This window comes from Ischnura elegans, chromosome 8 (assembly GCF_921293095.1).
Source record: "Ischnura elegans chromosome 8, ioIscEleg1.1, whole genome shotgun sequence".
Classification (NCBI taxonomy): Eukaryota; Metazoa; Arthropoda; class Insecta; order Odonata; family Coenagrionidae; genus Ischnura; species Ischnura elegans.
This window is the reverse complement of record NC_060253.1, coordinates 17,594,782-17,613,204: the sequence shown is the minus strand read 5'-3', so window position 1 is coordinate 17,613,204 and position 18,423 is coordinate 17,594,782.

The following is an 18,423-nucleotide window of genomic DNA, read 5'->3' as shown; positions in this document are numbered from 1 at the left end:
TTTAGTAAATTTTGACGCAATTGCGTTTTTCTTCGGGACTTTCCCTAAGCGAGATGCATGTTTAACAAATGAAGCACATTGCTCTGAGAATGAGGCATTCCTAATATGAAACAATTAAAGAGAATTTAAAAAATTAGCCGACTCATTTTTAACTCTGCGGCGTTCCATTTTAAGGTTTCTTGGTTGGATAACTTAAATACCAATTCCCTCTTTTATATAAAAGCAACCCGGATTTCGATGGATACTCATCATTATCATGCGTAAGTTATTATCTATTGATCTTATTATTGTAGTTACCCTAGTTACGCAAGAGATGAATTTGAAACGGACGCTAGACTAAGGGGAAAAAGATGGGTAAAGATATTCGTTTATGAGAGTGTTGTCCTGATTCTTAATTTTTTTTAAATTTATGACTGCTGTCTTCCCTTTCCGTTCTTGCCTTCCATTTGTCCCTCGGCGATTGTCTACAATTTGATTAAAAATGTTGCAACCATGAACCATAATCCCCTTGGGCCTTGTCTAAGCCACAGGCTTATTAAACTCTAGGATAATAACCGGAATTATGACTGCAAAGAATCTTTATTTCTATATTCGTTTTGGGTTGACGCTACATTTGCTGCTTATAAAAATTACAAAATGTATGCATTACTATTTATGGGACTGAGTATGAAGAAGTTGGTACCATTTTTATCATTTACATTTACAACCATTCATCGATAAATATAAAGTTAAAAACTATTGTGTAGGTTGCAAACAAAACACAAATTTCTCAGGATTTTGTATGTCAGAATTTTTTATTCATCCAAGAATTAATTGCCATCAATATCCATAGAAGTGATATGCATGTTTTTTTCAAATCGTAGATCAAACGAGAAGTTATTTTATGTAAATTTGAACGAAATTGCGTTTTTCACGTCTTCCCCTTCATCATATATATGTTTAACAAAAGAGGCTCCAAAATATTTTTCCTCAGTCAACATGTAAGAAAATTCTTCAAGGTAATTATGTGACTTAAATTAACAAGGCCCTCAAGAATTAGTGCTTAGTTTTGGTCCATAATCATCATAATCATAAGTTAACAATCCTAAGATTGGTTTGACGCAGTTCTCCATTCCACTCTCCTAACCACTGGCCCTTTTAGAGTGACGTATATGCTCTCCTTTACCATTTTATATCATTTTTCATCGATAAATATAAAATTAAAAACTATTGCGTAGGTTGTAAACATTACACAAATTTCTCAGGTATTGTTTTTTAGAATTTTTTATTCGGCTAAAAATTAATTGCCATTAATTGCCATGAAAGTGACGTGCATAGTTTGTTTTTTAAATCATAGATCAAAGGAGATCTTACAAATGAGAAATTTACATTCTATTTAACCAAGCTCTGTATCTAATTCAGGGCCGGCCCTTGCCTTTATTCGTTCCACCCGTTTTTAAAAAGTATTCTTAAAAAGACGGACACGTGAAAAATAAGTTTTCACTCGAGGCATGTTTGTTTTAAAGGCCTTCAACGTTTTGACAAGAGTAATTGGTGTCTTTTGCATTGGGCATTAGTCCATAAAATATTTTGAGCGTATGCGTTTCCAGATTGGTTCTACATGCGGGTTGGATTCAGAGATAGTTACTAGCATAAATTCCGAAATGTATTGGATGCTGGCCACAAACCATGATAGATGGCGATATATCGATTAATGCATTTTGGGGAAACCTCTCATGTATTCTGCCTCCTTTTTTCCCTACTTTTCTGGCTACCAAACTTCCTTCCGAGACTATCACTGTTTCTCATTCACCTACTCTTAAAGTTGACAGAAAGTCCTCATCACTGTGACCGCATTCACCTGTGCATAGATGGTAACTAGACCTCTATGCTCTTCTGTCACGCTTTCAATCCATTTCCTTAATATTTTTCCGCAATCAAATCCCGTGTTCCTAGGGCCATTATCTAATATCATTGATCAAATTCGACACTTTCTTTAAAAATACAGCAGCAAAAAATAAGCCACGTTCGATTTTTTTCCACTAATATTTTATTTCAATCAGGGCAGTATTAATTAAATTTTATATTCATATACATTTCCTTCACTTGCAGGTACTTAAATGTTTTCTATCTATTTTCATGATCGCATTATTTCTCTTTCAACTTACCCCCAAAAATCGTGAATGGATTCTCTATGCTCTGAGTGCAAATATCAATTAAGTGAATATGTGATTTACGTCCCGTGATTCTATCGAATATTGAAAATCTGCATAATTTATTCGTATGATATGGTAATTTTCTCATATTTTGGTCGAAAAATTTATTATTCTGAAATAACGACCGTGTAGGGAATATGCTCTTGCAATTAACATTTATCCATCACAATCAGTCCCATATTAACTGCTTCATCTTCCAAGTTTTTAATATTTTCATTCCCCTTAGTTAGACGTGGAAAATTCATGAATTTTATGGTATCTTAATTTAATTATATGTATTTCGACGCTTATTTACGAGAAACGCATTACTGGAAATGAAACAGAAACGGAAAGGTTAGAGTTCAAGTTTTATCTCCGAGTCCCCGGAATAAAAAAAACCGATGATGAGCTCTAACGAGGCATTATATATTTTTTCAGAGATCTCTACGTTGAATGATAAATTGCTGAAATAACAGCGTAAATCAATATACTCTCCGAAAATAGGAATGTGAATTATTGTATGCAAAACAAAACCATCAATCTAAATATTCAGGTTGGCTTCAGGTGCCATTTATATGCGACCATTCTACGTTATGTATGCAAATTCACGGTAGGTGTAGAGTTCACGGAAATAAAGATGTAATTGCTATTAAAAGGATTGCGCGGTAATTGAAGGGAAGTTTGGTGGTTACATTTTTCTCGCACATTACTGTGAATTTTATGGTGAAGTACCTATCGTTTTTAATGGCTATAGGTACTTAATGGAGTGGAAGGAACCTAGGATACTTACGATGGGGTGTCCTTACCTATAGAAACCTATTTTCGGGTTAAATCAGGTGAGAAAAAATCCATTACTCGTGACACTCAGACCGAAATTACGTTTTGTGCGTTCTTTATATATCCAGCATAGTGTATGCCACACAATTGAGACAAATTTTAGCACAAGTGCTGAGGATTAAAAAATCCCAACTATTATTTTTCATTATAACCAAGTGTAGGCAATAGTTTTACAGCATTTTACATAAAATAGATTGGAGCATCACCACGATAATATTGTTTATAAGGGATGGACGGATCCAGGAATTTTTTCGGATCCGGATTCGGATCGAATCCTTGATTTTCGGAGCCGGATCTTTCGGATCGGATATTTTCGGATCCAAATGCATTTGCAATGAGATTCCCCCAATGATTGTTCAATCTCTTGGGAAGAGTCACACTATGTGCCAGTCCTATTTTGCTACTTTTATTTTCCACGGCTGAAATTCTCCTGCGTATTCTCTGCGAGAGCTTTCAAACAAAATGGTTCATGAGTTGGACAAGAATTGCATGTGGCGGCTCAAAGAGAGAATCGGAACTCTTTCCACCTTTACGGGGCGTTGCATTCACTGAAGCTATTATTTAAAATTTAGGATCCAGATCCGATGTCTTCCGCCACTTTGGATCCGATTTATCCGATGAAGGGCAATTTCCGCGGATATTTGGATCCGAGGTATCCGATCCGACCATCCCTATTGTTTACTTGAGTCTCTCTGTCTTATCTCCGGTGTCTTGTGGTGCAGATAGAATCGATCCGCGAACTGAATAAAATACAAAGGAAGGCTGCGCGTTTCGTCAAAAACTGCTACGGGCGTACCAACAGTGTTACCCAGATGTTAAGCGAATTAGGCTGGGAGCCGTTGGAGACTCGGAGGCTGCGCGCTAGGCTTAGATTGCTTGAACGATTGAGAATGGATGTCTTTAAGAGCGACACAGAGAACGTAATATTAGAGCCACACTTTATTTCCAGGTCCGATAGAAGCGATAAATTAAGAGAGATGTTTTGCCGAATGGATAGATATGGGAATTCGTTTTTGCCCCCGAACCATAAAGGACTTTAATAAACGCTAGTCCCAACCTCGTTAGAGCACTTCATTTTTTTAATTGTAAACGGCTGGCTTCTTATCTACATCTACACAATACCCCGCGGCACGCCTTTTAGGCGGCTCGCGGGGTATTGTGTAGATGTAGATCTCATTAAAGTAGGGGACCGGACTGTCGTAATGGCTAGTGTGTTGGTTCTACTCCACGTGATCCTGGGTTCAAATTTTGGCGGTGGCAGAGAATTTTCGGAGGTCACCCAATCCCTACTTGAGTGGAGGACACTTCAAGCGCATCATTCCGTCCGTCGGAGGGGACGTTAAGATGTCGACCCCTTGGCACCCTTCTTCAAGAATAAGCCAATGCCGTCACCTGGTTCCTCTCTACGGGGGGGGGACCCAAAAGTAACGGGAATAGCGCAGTGGGTGGGCGGCTGATTGAGGGACCGGTTTTTCCCGTAAAGGGTTCTAAGCAATGATATTTAGGATGGGATGGGAATGCTTTAGTATGGGAATCTTTACAGGAGCGTAGATCGAAGTATAGGCTTAACTTACTTAGGAAATTCGAAGAAGATATTTTCTCAGACGACGTGAATCAATCCTTCGTTTACCATCGTACTATAGCAGACGCGATCATGAGAATAAAATAAAAGAAATAGACTGCAAAACAGAGAGATTTAAAATGTCATTCTTCCCTCGTACTATTAAGGATAGCAACGTTGTCTCAATTGATAGGATTAATGGCATCGCTCGCTAGGATCACTCATAGCATGTTTTTTCATAGTTCTAACCTTGCATGTATTTGCTCTAGGAATTACTAACCATTAGCAATTTTCTTAATGAATAAGCATGTATATTTTGCTAGTATGCATAATATTTCTATGACCATGCAGTGTGCATGTGGCGGTCCTCTTGCATGCTGCATGTTGGTGATTTTTCACCCCCTGCCAAACACCCTTGAGTTGGCTCGCAGGGTATCCTGTAGATGTAGATGAGGATATTTCCTGAGTCATTATGCGAATCCTGGGCGCTCCGAGTGCATCCGTTTGGCTATTGAATTTTTTTTCGGTTAACCACCTTTTTCCGATTCAGCGAAAACGTGTAATGGCTGACTGTGACTAATGGAGCAACGCGCGGCTGTGAAGTTTTGTTTTTTGTTGGGGAGAACTCCCGCAGAAACTCTAGTGATGCTGAAAACTGCTTATGGGGATAGTTCTATGATTAAAACACGTGTCGGCGACTGGTTTTTCTCGTTTCAAGAATGGACAGATGTCGATTAGATGACCATCCTCGTTCAGGGCACCCGTCAACATCAAGGACGGACGAAAATGTTGCGAAAATCCACTCTCTCGTTCAAGAAGATCCATTGACGAACCATTGACGAACTTTGTAGGTATTTTTCAGAGGATAAGGGAAAATATCCGGAAGAAAAGGGCGGATCTTTGGCGCACCGGTGATTGGTTTTTCCACCACGACAACGCACCTGCACACACCGTGCAGTCCATGAAGCGGTTTTTCGACAAAAAAAACGGCATGACGCCAATTTTTCACCCCCTCTATTCACCATAAAATTGCCACTTGTGACTCTTTTTATTTCCTAGACTCAAAAAAGGGCATGAAAGTAAAACGTTTTGGGACTGTAGAAGAGGTAAAACAAAAATCGCAAAAAGACCTAAAGAACATTGACTTAAGTGCATTAAAAAATTGTTTTGAACGGTCGAAGAAACGATTAGATAAATGTGTTGCCGTCAATCAGGGTCACTTTGAAGGTGGTAAAAATTTGATGGGAAAATATTGATTAATAAAAAAGTAATTGCGAAATTCCCGTTATTTTTGGGTGTCCCCTCATACGTTTCCTCCTCTATACTTTTCTCGTGATACCTTGGCCATCGGTCGTCTCTTCCAAATACCATATCATAGCATACCCTTTAAAGGATTCAGAGAAAGCAGAGGAAGAGCGGGAAAATGGAAGCCCTTGCGGAAATTGGAATTAAGGGGTCATAAGTGATCCATGGCCCTGGCCGCAGCTGAATTATGCAGCCGTCCCTTGGCTTGGTGGCACCTTGTTCCCCTCTTATCTCCTATTCCCCCTCCCCTTCGGATGCTCCCTTGTGGGAATGACAACACTTGAGGCCGTCTCCTTGGCATCAGAGCCGCTCACATCGGTCCCTCCTCTCCCAAAGCACCTGCCGCCTCACGTCCTGATGCCGAAAGGATTCCTCCCTGAGAAATATTGCTGGATTTTATTTTTGTTTTTACGCCTGAACGCACAAGATTAAGAACATCTACCTAAAAGTTCATTCGTTTACTGTATTTCTCGAATTGAAACGAAGTGTCTGACTCCTCAATCCCACTCAGTGGTTCAACCCGAAAATTGGTTGAATAGGTTAGGATAGAGTTCACCCCAAACTAATCCACAGGCGTGTGAATATCATACATACAAAGTGGGAGGGCCTGTTCTTATTCCTGGGCCACCACGCACTTCGAGGGTGTTTTTTTTGGGGTTATCGGAAAACTTCATCGGGAATTTCTACTATGATCAGAATAATGGCACGCACGCATGTTGGCAATTTATCGAAAAATTAATACGCTCTTCCGAGCGTTGCTCAAGCTTACAAGTACTCTTGGAATGAAGTCTGTTTTACATGAGCAGCGCCAGGTTTACACTTCTGAATAGTTTACTTCAGCATTGAAAGTGAACCGTGTGCTAATAGGGAGGTTATCTTTGTAATAATTGAAACAGCTGTAGTCATTTTCCACCCTTTTTAACCTTTACCGACCGGTTTCTATGCTTACGCATCATTTTCAAGAGCTATCTCACTCTTTCTTTCAAGAGACAGCTCTTGAAAATGATGCGTAAGCATTGAAACCGGTCGATAAAGGTTAAAAAGTGTGGAAAATGACTACAGCTGTCCATGGACTTCCACTCGTCGACAATCTGTATGTTGTTGTCATGTTGGTTGGTCGATGATGGTGCCACGGCCCATCTAACATCCATATTATCACTCGACAGCCTGCTCTGTTGTTGCTTACCGTAGCAGGTGATCCAACCATGTCGTCACGTCGTTATTCTATACCCTACATGGGGTCTTGCCAGGCGACCACCAGTTACTCGCCTCGCGAAATTTTGGCCAAAAACGCACATTTCCGTAGGCTTTGCTTTGAGAAATGCTTGGAAAAAACGTTTTTGTTTCTGTTTCAAATTGAATGCGTCAGTCAAAACAGCAGACCTTGCAAAAGACCGTTGACATAATTATCATTAGGTTCAGTTGAAGAGGAGCCCATGACCAGGAATATCTGTTAGCGTAGTACTGCTCTCAGCGAGATTTCTCGGATTTTTTAATGAAATAAAATTGTTGATGTACCTACCCTTTATAGCCTTACGGTCGTGATATTTTTTGCTCGACAGCGTGCGATAGCTGATGGACATTGAAACACTTACTCCTTTATTACGGGCATCGTTATATGAGCGTGCTTACTACCGAAAATTATGGTTCACAGTTATAAACTCAGTTATAAGGAAACGATGGGACACACATATCTTAATAGCTATCGCAAATATCTCTTCTAAGATATTTCTTACGTAAATATATTTGCCTTTATATCAGTTTAAAATAAGCTCTACTCGATCACAAATATTCAGCAAAATCTCAAGCATGTTTAAGTGGTACATGTTCACTGGAATATTGATCTTATTATAGAATAGTTATATTTAAAATTACCTTTTCCAAGAAGGCTAATAAATATTATGAATTACTTGCGCTCAAAGTTATAATTTCAAGGGCATATTAAAATTATTAAAAAATTGCTCTCAGTTTGTTAATCGGTGACATTCCACGATATCGTGTTCTCTTATTCACCAGAGATTGGCGTGTTACTTTCTCTGGCATTATTTCCATTCTCATCCATCAATGTTTTCGCTGTCGCTGGTGGAAATTTCCTATTCATTGCCCTGACAAAAACCGCATTGTGACAAAGCATTTCGGGTCCTTGCGACTATTGTCCACTCATGGTGCTTCGTTCTCCATACCCTTTGTATTTTCACCATTTTTCATTCCGCCTGTCCGTTTTATCGAAGGCTTCGCCATTTTTCGAAGGGTCCTATTCTTCTCTCGTCCTCTTACTATCCTCAGTGTCCGATCCCTTGCATCATTTTGAGTGCTGAGCTCTTTGACGTTCTGATTCTTTTTTCTTCCTTCCTCTCCTTGTGGACCTCTCTTGGTAATTGAAAGATACCAGCGGTCCCATTGTAGCTATTTCTCTCTGTGCCATAGCGTTGATTTTCGTTTTCCATATTGTTTATTTAGCTTGCACATGTATTCTTTATTTGTTCTTCTATCCTCTTTAGAATCGCGTTTGCTGCGTGCCTACGGTAAACGTTCATGACTTGTAAATACCGGACGGACTTTTTGTCTGCTTCTTCTCCTCACTTTTGATTCGGCTGCCTTTTTTTTTAGCTTTTTACATTTTCCTTACCTGATTTTTCATTATGCTTACTTTATTGTTTAAGAGATATGAGAGGCGAGAAAATTTTCTTGCGTATTTTGTATCATTTACCGTTAAAATGGGCGCCAAAATGCAATTCCTTATTTAACTTGCAGGCTAAACGTAAATTTTCTCCTTGAAGTGTCCAGAGCGTTCAAATTAATAGAGGGCGTGAGAAACCAAGTTGTACATGTGATTGTTTACTATATAGAGTTAGGCAAAGAATTGAAAAAAGAAATATAAAATAAATTTGGCTGCCAAGGAATACGAGTGAGTCTTGGTTCTCTGCTGGCATCGAGTGGAAAATTAAATGCACTATTTAATATCTAGTTGATCTCGTTTGTTTTCTTTTCCTAATTTTTCTACCTAACTCTGTCTAGAAAAAAATCACTTTAACCCCTTGACTTCTCATCCTCTCGATTGCATTACAGTAGATTCCGTTTAATGGGTCCACCGGTTACTTGGGGCAGCCGCTTAATTGGGGCAGATCTTGAAGAACAGAACCCAATAGAGGAATATCCCAGAGTATTTTCCGCTTAATTTGGACAGCATGCCGCTTTATTGGGCCATGAGTCAGCGACACAGACTCTATACTCGCGACGAAATTAATTTTTTTGTTTTCAGAATACAATTTTTTATACTTTCCTCCTTTGATTTACTCTTATTTTTCACAAATGTTCCTATTATTGCCCTATTTTGAAAGTTCTTGCAAGTGGATAGGATTTTTCTTTAATAGGACTTAGAAAAAGACATTCATTCAGCGTCGCCGGAGGCTGTGAAAAATATTTTAAACTAAATTTTTATAACTCTAAAAAACGATAATAAATTAATTAAACTCACCGATTTATTAATCAAATGAATAGTTTAATAAACTTATGTTGCATTATAAACATTCTTTAGTCTTCTTTCTATCATTTCAGCGTTTGTTTATGCCCATATACAGGATAGTTTGCCTAATTGGGGCAGTCGCCTAATTGGGGCAAAGTGCACAAGTCCCCATATGTCCGGAATTTACTGTATTTGCTGTAGTTGGTTTTATTAAAATTGATTTAACCTGAAGCGTGTAATTTAAAAGTCAACAAAATGTCTAAACATGTAATGAATGGTGGCTGGAGCATAGGCTTCCCTCATTTTGGCTCTGGATTCAACTCCCAACATTAGAGCAGATTTTTCTTTAGGGAGTAAGTTCCCTGACAGAGGCGCATGTGTTGGCATTTTAGTCTAAACGTCGGGTTTAGTTACAGAATAAAATGTATTCTATAAATAATTACACAGCTTTTAAATATGGGATGGACGCATACTGTGGTCTATCCGCTGGTCATAAGTAGAGATGCGTGAAAATCGCAAATGCGATAAATGCGATATGGATGCGATGTGCGCAAATAAATGCGACATAGATGAGATGACTGGACTTTTATGATATTTTTACGCGAATTTGACTTTTCGACGGCAAATTTCGTACATTTTGTGCCGAGCGCAGTTTAAATGCTCCGCCGACTCTCACCGCTTAAAGCATGAGATCGACTGGCCAGCTGCTAGTTGGCTGGGACTCAACGTGGCCACGAACTACAAGTGGGCGCGGGCAAGCTACACTTCCGCCACTATATGTCTTATTCCTTAATTTATCATTGTTGCACAACATAATTATCTAAAAAATTCTATATTTTGTCATATAACTGGTATTTCCAACATTTTATCGTCATCTACCTCATTATAAAAATAAAAAAATAGACGCTACAAAATGCGATAAACTGTTATTGAAAGTGCGATAAAATAAAAATGAAAGTGTGATTTTCACGTATCTCTACTCATAAGTTATCCACGCCAAGGTTGGAATTTTCCATGAGAATATCATTTGGCTTAGCCGGGATTCGAATCCAGGTCGTACGTTTCCCGGCTAGGCATGCTACAACTTACACCGCCAAGACATTTTTCTAACGTGGCGAATATCCGTCTGGGTTTCACCGAACAAGGCCTTGACGTCTTAAATCCACTCTGTGTCACAGGAGACGAAGGTCGTGCTTACTGAGCCACTGTCGGAGAAATATACCCTAATTTGTCGCTATTTCGCGGCGGACGTTTTCCAAAGCACTACATGAAACAAGTTATTTTGTAATGAAAGATGATTTGCAATTTTCCACAAAAATAAATTTAATCCGACCCGAGTTTCGATGTTACTACATCATTTTAAAGGTACAAATGGTGGTAAGTGCAGTTAATTTACACATATTTAGGAGGCGGGAGTGGGAGAACTGAGGGGAGAGAGAGGAGAAATGAGATGGAAAATCCTCAAGCAGGTGGCTGGAATGGGTAGAAGTGGAAAGCGTGGGGGAGGGGGAGGGGAGAGTGGAGAGGTGTTGCTTGGAAAAACCGGAGGAGGTAAAAAGGATGGAAATTAAAGGGTTTTTTCCAGGGTTAACAAACTTTGAACATAGAAACGAAAGCATTTAAATACACGTGGCGGTCTTCTTATCTTCGGGTGTTGTTTCCACATCATTCACCGATGGTGATGTGGAAGGGGGGAAGACCGTTGTGCCGGTGGAATGCCGTACGGATTAGCAGGACACTCGAGGACGCGTTCTTCTGAGGGCGGGTAGGTGGGGAGCGGGGAGTCGGCGGCTAGGATTCATTGTATGGTGCCTGTGGGATCCCATTCGCGTCGAGTCGCAGTCACGCGTGCGGGTGCAAAGTCATGTATGCAAGAATGAAATGCGGCGTGAAAAATATCAATTGGCGAAGCCATTCTGTAAGGGTATTCCAGCGCTGGGAAGGCTTGAATTCTTTCCCTGATTGGTCGAAACGCTTCAACACCCTTCGAGGTTCAATAGAAATTAGAACGTTCAAGAAAAGACGAATTTGGTGGAAAAAAGGGGATTCAGTATTATTCAAGACAAGATTACCGCAGTCATGACGAATGGCATGGCGTCATATCCATTCGGAGCAGCTTCATCAACGAGTCTTGCGCGGAATTTGACGCGAATGCGACCGTGTGAAACTACGTCAAGGCTTCAGCCATTCGCCTCTTAATTTTTCACAGAATTTCTGGGCATAGATCTCTCCACAATTTCTCGAAATTTTCATTTCTGTATTATTTTAATCCGATTAAAATTTAATTACGTTGTTCATATGCCTTTATTTATAATGGGATTAATGTAGTTTTTCGGCATAACGTAATATTTATGCGTTATTTTTGAACAATTTTAAAAATGCAACTACAAAAACGCAACCGGCAATTTGCCAACTCTTTACCTAAATGAGTTAATCTGCTCTCGTGAACGGTGCATAGTGACCAGCTATTCCATTGCTATGAGCTCGGTGCGTAAATTAAACGTGCGAAACTTTTTGCCGGCGTTTCAAGGGATATTCGGGAATCAAGGCGACCAATACGCCAACTATTGGCCGAATCCAGGAGTAGAGCTCCAAGGATACCTAAGGAAACCACGTTGACAAATAATTGGTATTTCTGAGAATTTACTGATTTTTATAATTATATCTTTGATATTAAGCTATCATAACGTCGCAGGTAATATATTTTATGCATTCATATTCATGTAAAATGCCTTTTTAGTAGCCATTTTTTGCCACAATTCATCATTTACTAGGACGGGGGTTTGTATGCTTAATGCACTTGGGGTAACCGACATATTGCAACTTTCCTTTTCTAGCCTGCTAAGAATAATGTTTTTTTATCGGAATCACGCATTTATGGTCATTAGGAACTCCTTCAGTAATCGCAGTGAGATAGTGGAGGATACTTAAGCTAAATTTTTTAATACCTTAACCTTAACTGCTGTTTGTCGTAGCCCATGGGAATCGAAATACCTCCTCAAAGCCAAAAAAAATTCTTGATATTTTCTACTTTAATTTTTGTAGTGAATCGACGATTCATCCTATTACACCTATATCATCATCACATCACTATCCTAGATGCGTCAGCCATGTTGGCAAATTACGTCACTGCTTTCGGCGCCATCATCGGTGATTTTAGTCTCGAATAGCGATGAACATAAGAATCTACGAGTGTGGTGAGATCATGGCTTTATCTGTCCCTCGCGAGTGAGAGGAAAAGAAAGCGAAGGAATCTTTCGGAATTGCGGAGTTGTTTAGGTACCCTCTGATGAAACTCCTTTCCACCGCAGTTGGTATCGATAAATAACAATACATGCATAGCGGAGATATCGGAAAACGCATTAACCTTAGATATCGTAAATAAACAGATACGCTCCTCCGATATAACGAGGCACTGTAAATATTTACTCTCGCATTGGTGGTATTTAATAAAAACAGCCACCAAATTGCAGATTTACCATTTCTCATTCCGATTTGGAAAATATTTTTCGAATGAAATATATTTCTCTTCAATTCTACCCCATATTTTTAGCGGTATTTTTCGATAAATATGTGAAACGCCCCTGACTCACATACTTTCATGCCGTAATAAAAGCCCAGGTATATCTTTAGAGACATTGCTAGCTGCTATGTACCGCAAGTTGTCTATTAGTTCTTCATGATTCAATGCTCGTCATAGTATCAAATTTTGTGCTCAAAGTAAATATAAACAATAAAGCTCAAGATGGCCCAGTAGTAGCCAAAAAATAAGGACAAAATGAAAATCCCCAGCATCAATGTATAACAGGAAATGGGACAATATATTTAATTAACAATTTTTAAACACATTTTTCTAAAAAAATATAGAATTTCTAGAGTAACTGTTAAGGTTTTAGGTTGTTTTTAAGTGTTTAATCTAATGCGAAATGCAACTTTTGATTGTAATAAATAACATGTAGACAAAAATATTCACGAAATCATCTAATATGACCTTCAGAAGTGTCTGAAATCTATCAGACATGTCTGGGATTTCGCCATTTAATACAAGTTTCCGTGTAAAGAAGCTTTGTATCAGTAACATTGTTAATGTTTAATATAATAATAATAAATCGACTTTATTTAGCGAGATTGGGGCTAGAAATTCCCATCTCCCATCTAACCTATCATCAGTCTATCATTAAGTATTTGCAAAAAAAATGCGAGGATAGGCTCAATATTTTGCGCAAGTAATCCATTTACCATTTTAATAATCGAAGACTCTGTTGATGCGAGAAAATCTCTTAATAATTTGAAGTTCTTCATGGTCTCCCGCTGGGACCAATAGCAATGTTACTACAACTCCTATGATCTCAAGTATTAACCTTTTCCTCGGGCGAGTATTCGATGGTCTTTTTTGAGGTATTGTGAAGGTGAAAGGGAAAGTTCGCGCTCAGGGAATGAAGGAAGCGAGGAAGAGTGTTAGGAGTGCCTGCGGTATGGAAAGGTTTTCTGATGAAGAGAACATCGGGAATATTCTGGGGTTGGTGGGTGTGGGGTGGAGAGGAAGAATTCCGAGTCGGGGGACGACTAACGACACAAACCCGCCCGTCAAACGCCCTCGCCGATGAATATTTCAGCGCCAGGGTGGATAATGAGGGTGGGAGGGATACTATGAGAGAGAGAGAGAGATACCCCTTTCAGCCCAACTTTTACGTCATTCCTCTACTACCTACTGCCCAGCCGCATCTGCGCCACCCGACAGGTTTATAATCCCGTTCATTCTACCTCAAGAAGCAGTTTAAGCAGAAGAAATTTTACCATTCTATAAATAAAGTTATCAAGAAAATACGAAACGCGATTTTAAAGAATCACTTTAATTGTAATTGTAGGATTAAACAACATTAATCATGACACAAGAGAAACAACCTGTTCAATTCTGTACCACTAGCATGTAAATATTGTCATCAGGAGGAAATTCTTTGTCGAGGGAGGAGAGGGGGTGAAGGGGAATTGTCTAGTAAGTGGTGCGGGGCGTACCTCAGCGGCGCCGCGGTGCGGGGTGGCCCCCTGGAGGTGGATTGAATTACGACGGACGATATCTCCTAAATGCTTAGAGATAGGTCAAAACAAACAGAAAATCGGGTCTATAGCGGTTTACTTCTACTTTTTACATAGAAATAATACTACACACTGTTGAAATTAAAAAAATCTGTTAATTCATTCTGAAAATAATACAGATGCACATGTATATTCTGCGCCAATACTATTAATTGAAGTTTTTTCATTCTATAAATTCTTCATCAAACATAGAACCTACTCGTTCCAGAGCATTTCTGTGGGAATTTAAAAAAGTGGTTAATCCGTATTGAAAAAAATACAGGTTCTATAATCTGCTCCAATTTTTCTGTTAATTACCCATTCATTCTATCTCTAGAACCTTTATCTTCAATTCTATGAATCAAATTATCATGATAAAAAGAAACAATGTGTTATGAATTATAGTGGAAGTAAAATAACGGTTGATTCGTATTGAAAGAAATACAGCTGCACCTCTGCACTCTGCAAGATTGTGTGTGTTAATTTTCCATTCATTCTTTCTCTATAAGCTAATTTACCATTCTAAAAATACGTTCTTCACGAACATTACTTTATGAATCTTTTTGAAAATAAAATAATGGATTTTTCATATTGAAAATAATACAGGTGCACCACTGAAATCTGCACCTTTATACCCTACACCAATGTTGCTGTTATTTTCATATTCATGCCTTTTTACACACCTAAGCTTTTTTCATTCCATAAATGACGTGTTGAGAAAAAATCTACATGTTTAAGAGCATCATTGTAGGAATTAATATAAGTGGTTGATTCATATTGAAAATAATACAGCTGCTATACTCTGGAGCAATGTATATGCTAACGCGACGCGATTTAACTTAATTTATGACGAAAATATTGGAATCGAAAGAAAAATATGTGAGAGCACAGCAGTTTTAATGTATACTACAGTCCTTGAGACGCAGAATACAGGAAGAGAAATACATCTACATACTACCCCGTAAGCCGTGTCAATTGGTGAGTGGCGGGTAGTGTTCGGACACCAGCCAATGACAAATAAAAAGGAAAAACTCCAACGAAGTTCCGCATAAAATTAATGTAAATCCTTTTTTCTTCGAGGAAATAACGAATTCCTATACTTGTCCGTTCGGAAAAATGTCTCTCCTAATTTAATCATTTCTTTCGGACCTAGAATATAGTGAGATGCTATGATGATGTTTTCCGTGTTGCTCTGGAAGATCTCTGTTCTCTATTGCTCTAGCAATCTAAGCCTAATGCTCAGCCTCCGAATCTCTAGCGGTTCCCGGTCTAAATCGTTCAACATTTGTGTAGCGCTTTTTGCACGCCCGTAGCAGTTTTTGGCGTATCGTGCAGCTTCCCTTTGCATTCTAATGAATTTTAAGAATTAACCTTTCGTAAACAACGATGCATGAATCTGTTAATTGGTTTCCGGCGAACGACGTGTACATCCGTCGAAGATTTTCCTGCACAAGCAAACAGGCCAAGTCGCTTTGTTTTCTGCTTCCAAGTACAGTGCTTCTAGGTTTCGTGACCCAAAAGGGGCTGGCCTTTCACTCGAAAGCAATACCTAAGCCCTCCTTAGTATTGCCATCCTCTTGGAGGCAAATGCTCAGTTTCATTATATGTTTCATTCAGCCCTTTTGCTAAACAATTTTCTAAATAGCATGGTTCGCTTTACAGTCATCACCGCGCTGGGGACGTTTTTGTACTATAAAGCCCACACTAAAACCCACTGACTGATTGATTCGTTCAAATATGTGGGGGGAACGAAAACGACAGCTTAGAACCCCGTTCTAAATAACTTAACTTCCCGTAACATTACATCATACCCAGCAAACGTATTGGTGACACGTTCCACCAATCGTAGCTCCGACTGTGTTTCAGTCGTGGAATCGATTTGAGAGAACTTTCGATAGCTTATATGAGTGTCCACAGACATAAATACCATCCACGTTACTGGGTTAGTTTTAGATAAATCTTTGTTTTTCTCCGCAAACAACTAATTTAAGTCGAGTTAAGCCGCTTTAGTTGTCGTGTGGAAGTACATGTACTTCTCTATATCGATGGCTAAGTTCTAACAACACGTATCTCAAATTCGGCCAGTTTGAGACTGGTATCTTAAACAAATGGTAATAACATTTAAAAAATGAAATACAAGCAAAAAACAACTCTTTGTTTGCAAATGAATGCTTCTTTTTCAATTTTATGAACTTTTGGTTTTTAATTTCAGTGTGGAAGTAGCAAATTTTAGTCGTTCTTTTGCTCTCCTGAAAATCTGCTATTTTTGAGATACGTGTTGTTAGAACTGAGCCATCGATATAGTCTTCCGCTCCTTAGTTACCATTGGCGCCAAGATGTTTGATTGCTCTCGTTTGCCTGTCATTGCATAGATCAAACTTTTTATTTGTGCTTTGTTTCGTTTGTCTGTCGTTGGTTGTAACCATGGAGTGCAGATTGCAGACGTCCACGTGTCAACTTCTACACTTCATTTGCATTTAAAATAGGGTCCACTAATTTTCTATCAAGATGACTTTTTTTCTTAACTTTTACCTTTTCGTTTAGTTTCGCCGAGTAAAGTAAAGCTGTTTTTATAAAGAGAACTAAACCTGTTCAGTAAAGTTTTGAAACAAATAAATTGTTGTGTACACCCTAAAACCTCCACCGGGATTTGACTCCAAGACTCTGCCATCAGTAGCCAAGCAATATAGCCACCACGCTCCCTCCTGAGTGAATGACTGCGAAAAAATTCCTACCATCTCTTCGTCGCCTCTCACGTTTGCGCTTTAAAAAAACACACTCGAAGCAAAGAAAGCGCACTTGAGTGAGCCAACATAAACACTCGTCACAGTTATCCCTCTTACCCACAGCCAGCGTTCATTAAATATGAGCGCTCACCAGGGCACACACACGGCCCGTTGCCATAAATTATGATGGGGCGATAAACCTATTCGCGTCCTCGGTGGCGGAAGAGAGGGGGGAAAGAGAATGCCAAAACAGAGGAGGACGCGCTAGAATGTTTAAAGAAAGCAAGGAGAGAAGATAACGAAAAACGAGTGCGCGCAAGACAGGACGTTTAATTAAGGCCTGAGAACGGCTGATGCTGAGCTTTCCGAGGAATTTGCTAGTGAAACTTGTTGGCAAATGGAATATACGAGAAGCGAGGCTTACGCCAAGAACGCGAAAGCGAGAAGAGAGTGTGAATTGAATAAGCACTCTTCTTAATAATCCATGTTTCGTTGTTAGACCACGCATGGCAACGCGGCTTATGCTTTTATTTATATTTTTATTTCCTTTCTATTTAACCTTTTATAGTGCAGAAAAGATTCTTGGGTTTTCTACCGGGTAATAGGCTCCATGTCTCCCATTGACATTGACATGGAGCCAATGGGGAGCATGCATGAAATTTGTTCATCATGCCAGTAAGTCTCACTGAATAGACAATATTCTCGTGAGTCCAAATGTGTAAGCCAAAACTCTCCTAGTATTCCATAAACCTCATTAAATGCTAATTAAAAATGATCGAATATTTCTTACAGTCACGTGATCTGAAACGCCTTCTGACGTCACCGCACGGTACACCATTCACTTTGCTGTAGAGAGAGTTGAGCGGTAGAGCCTTGAATGCAAGATATCGAATTAAAAATAGCAATTATTTTCGACAAATTTGCGTTTGAGCCCCTGCATAGACCGATTTTCTGTCCACTTCCTCCGTCTGTCATTAGTGGATACCGTACCATGACGTCACGCTCCGATGACGTCGCGTTTTCCAGCAGCCGATGAAGATTAATTTTTAAAGACTCATATAATTCAGCTAAAAAACATTATTCATCGGCCAGATTTTCGGCGAATAAATTTGAGGTTGGGACCTTCTTATTACAGTACTTTTTAAAAATTGTGCATGTTCCCCATTACCCGTTGGAAAACCCAAGAATTCTTTCTGCACTTGATACGCCGGGGTAAATTGAATATCTTACATTTTCGAAGCTTTATGATGGCCTTCTTGGTCAAAAAGAATTTATTTT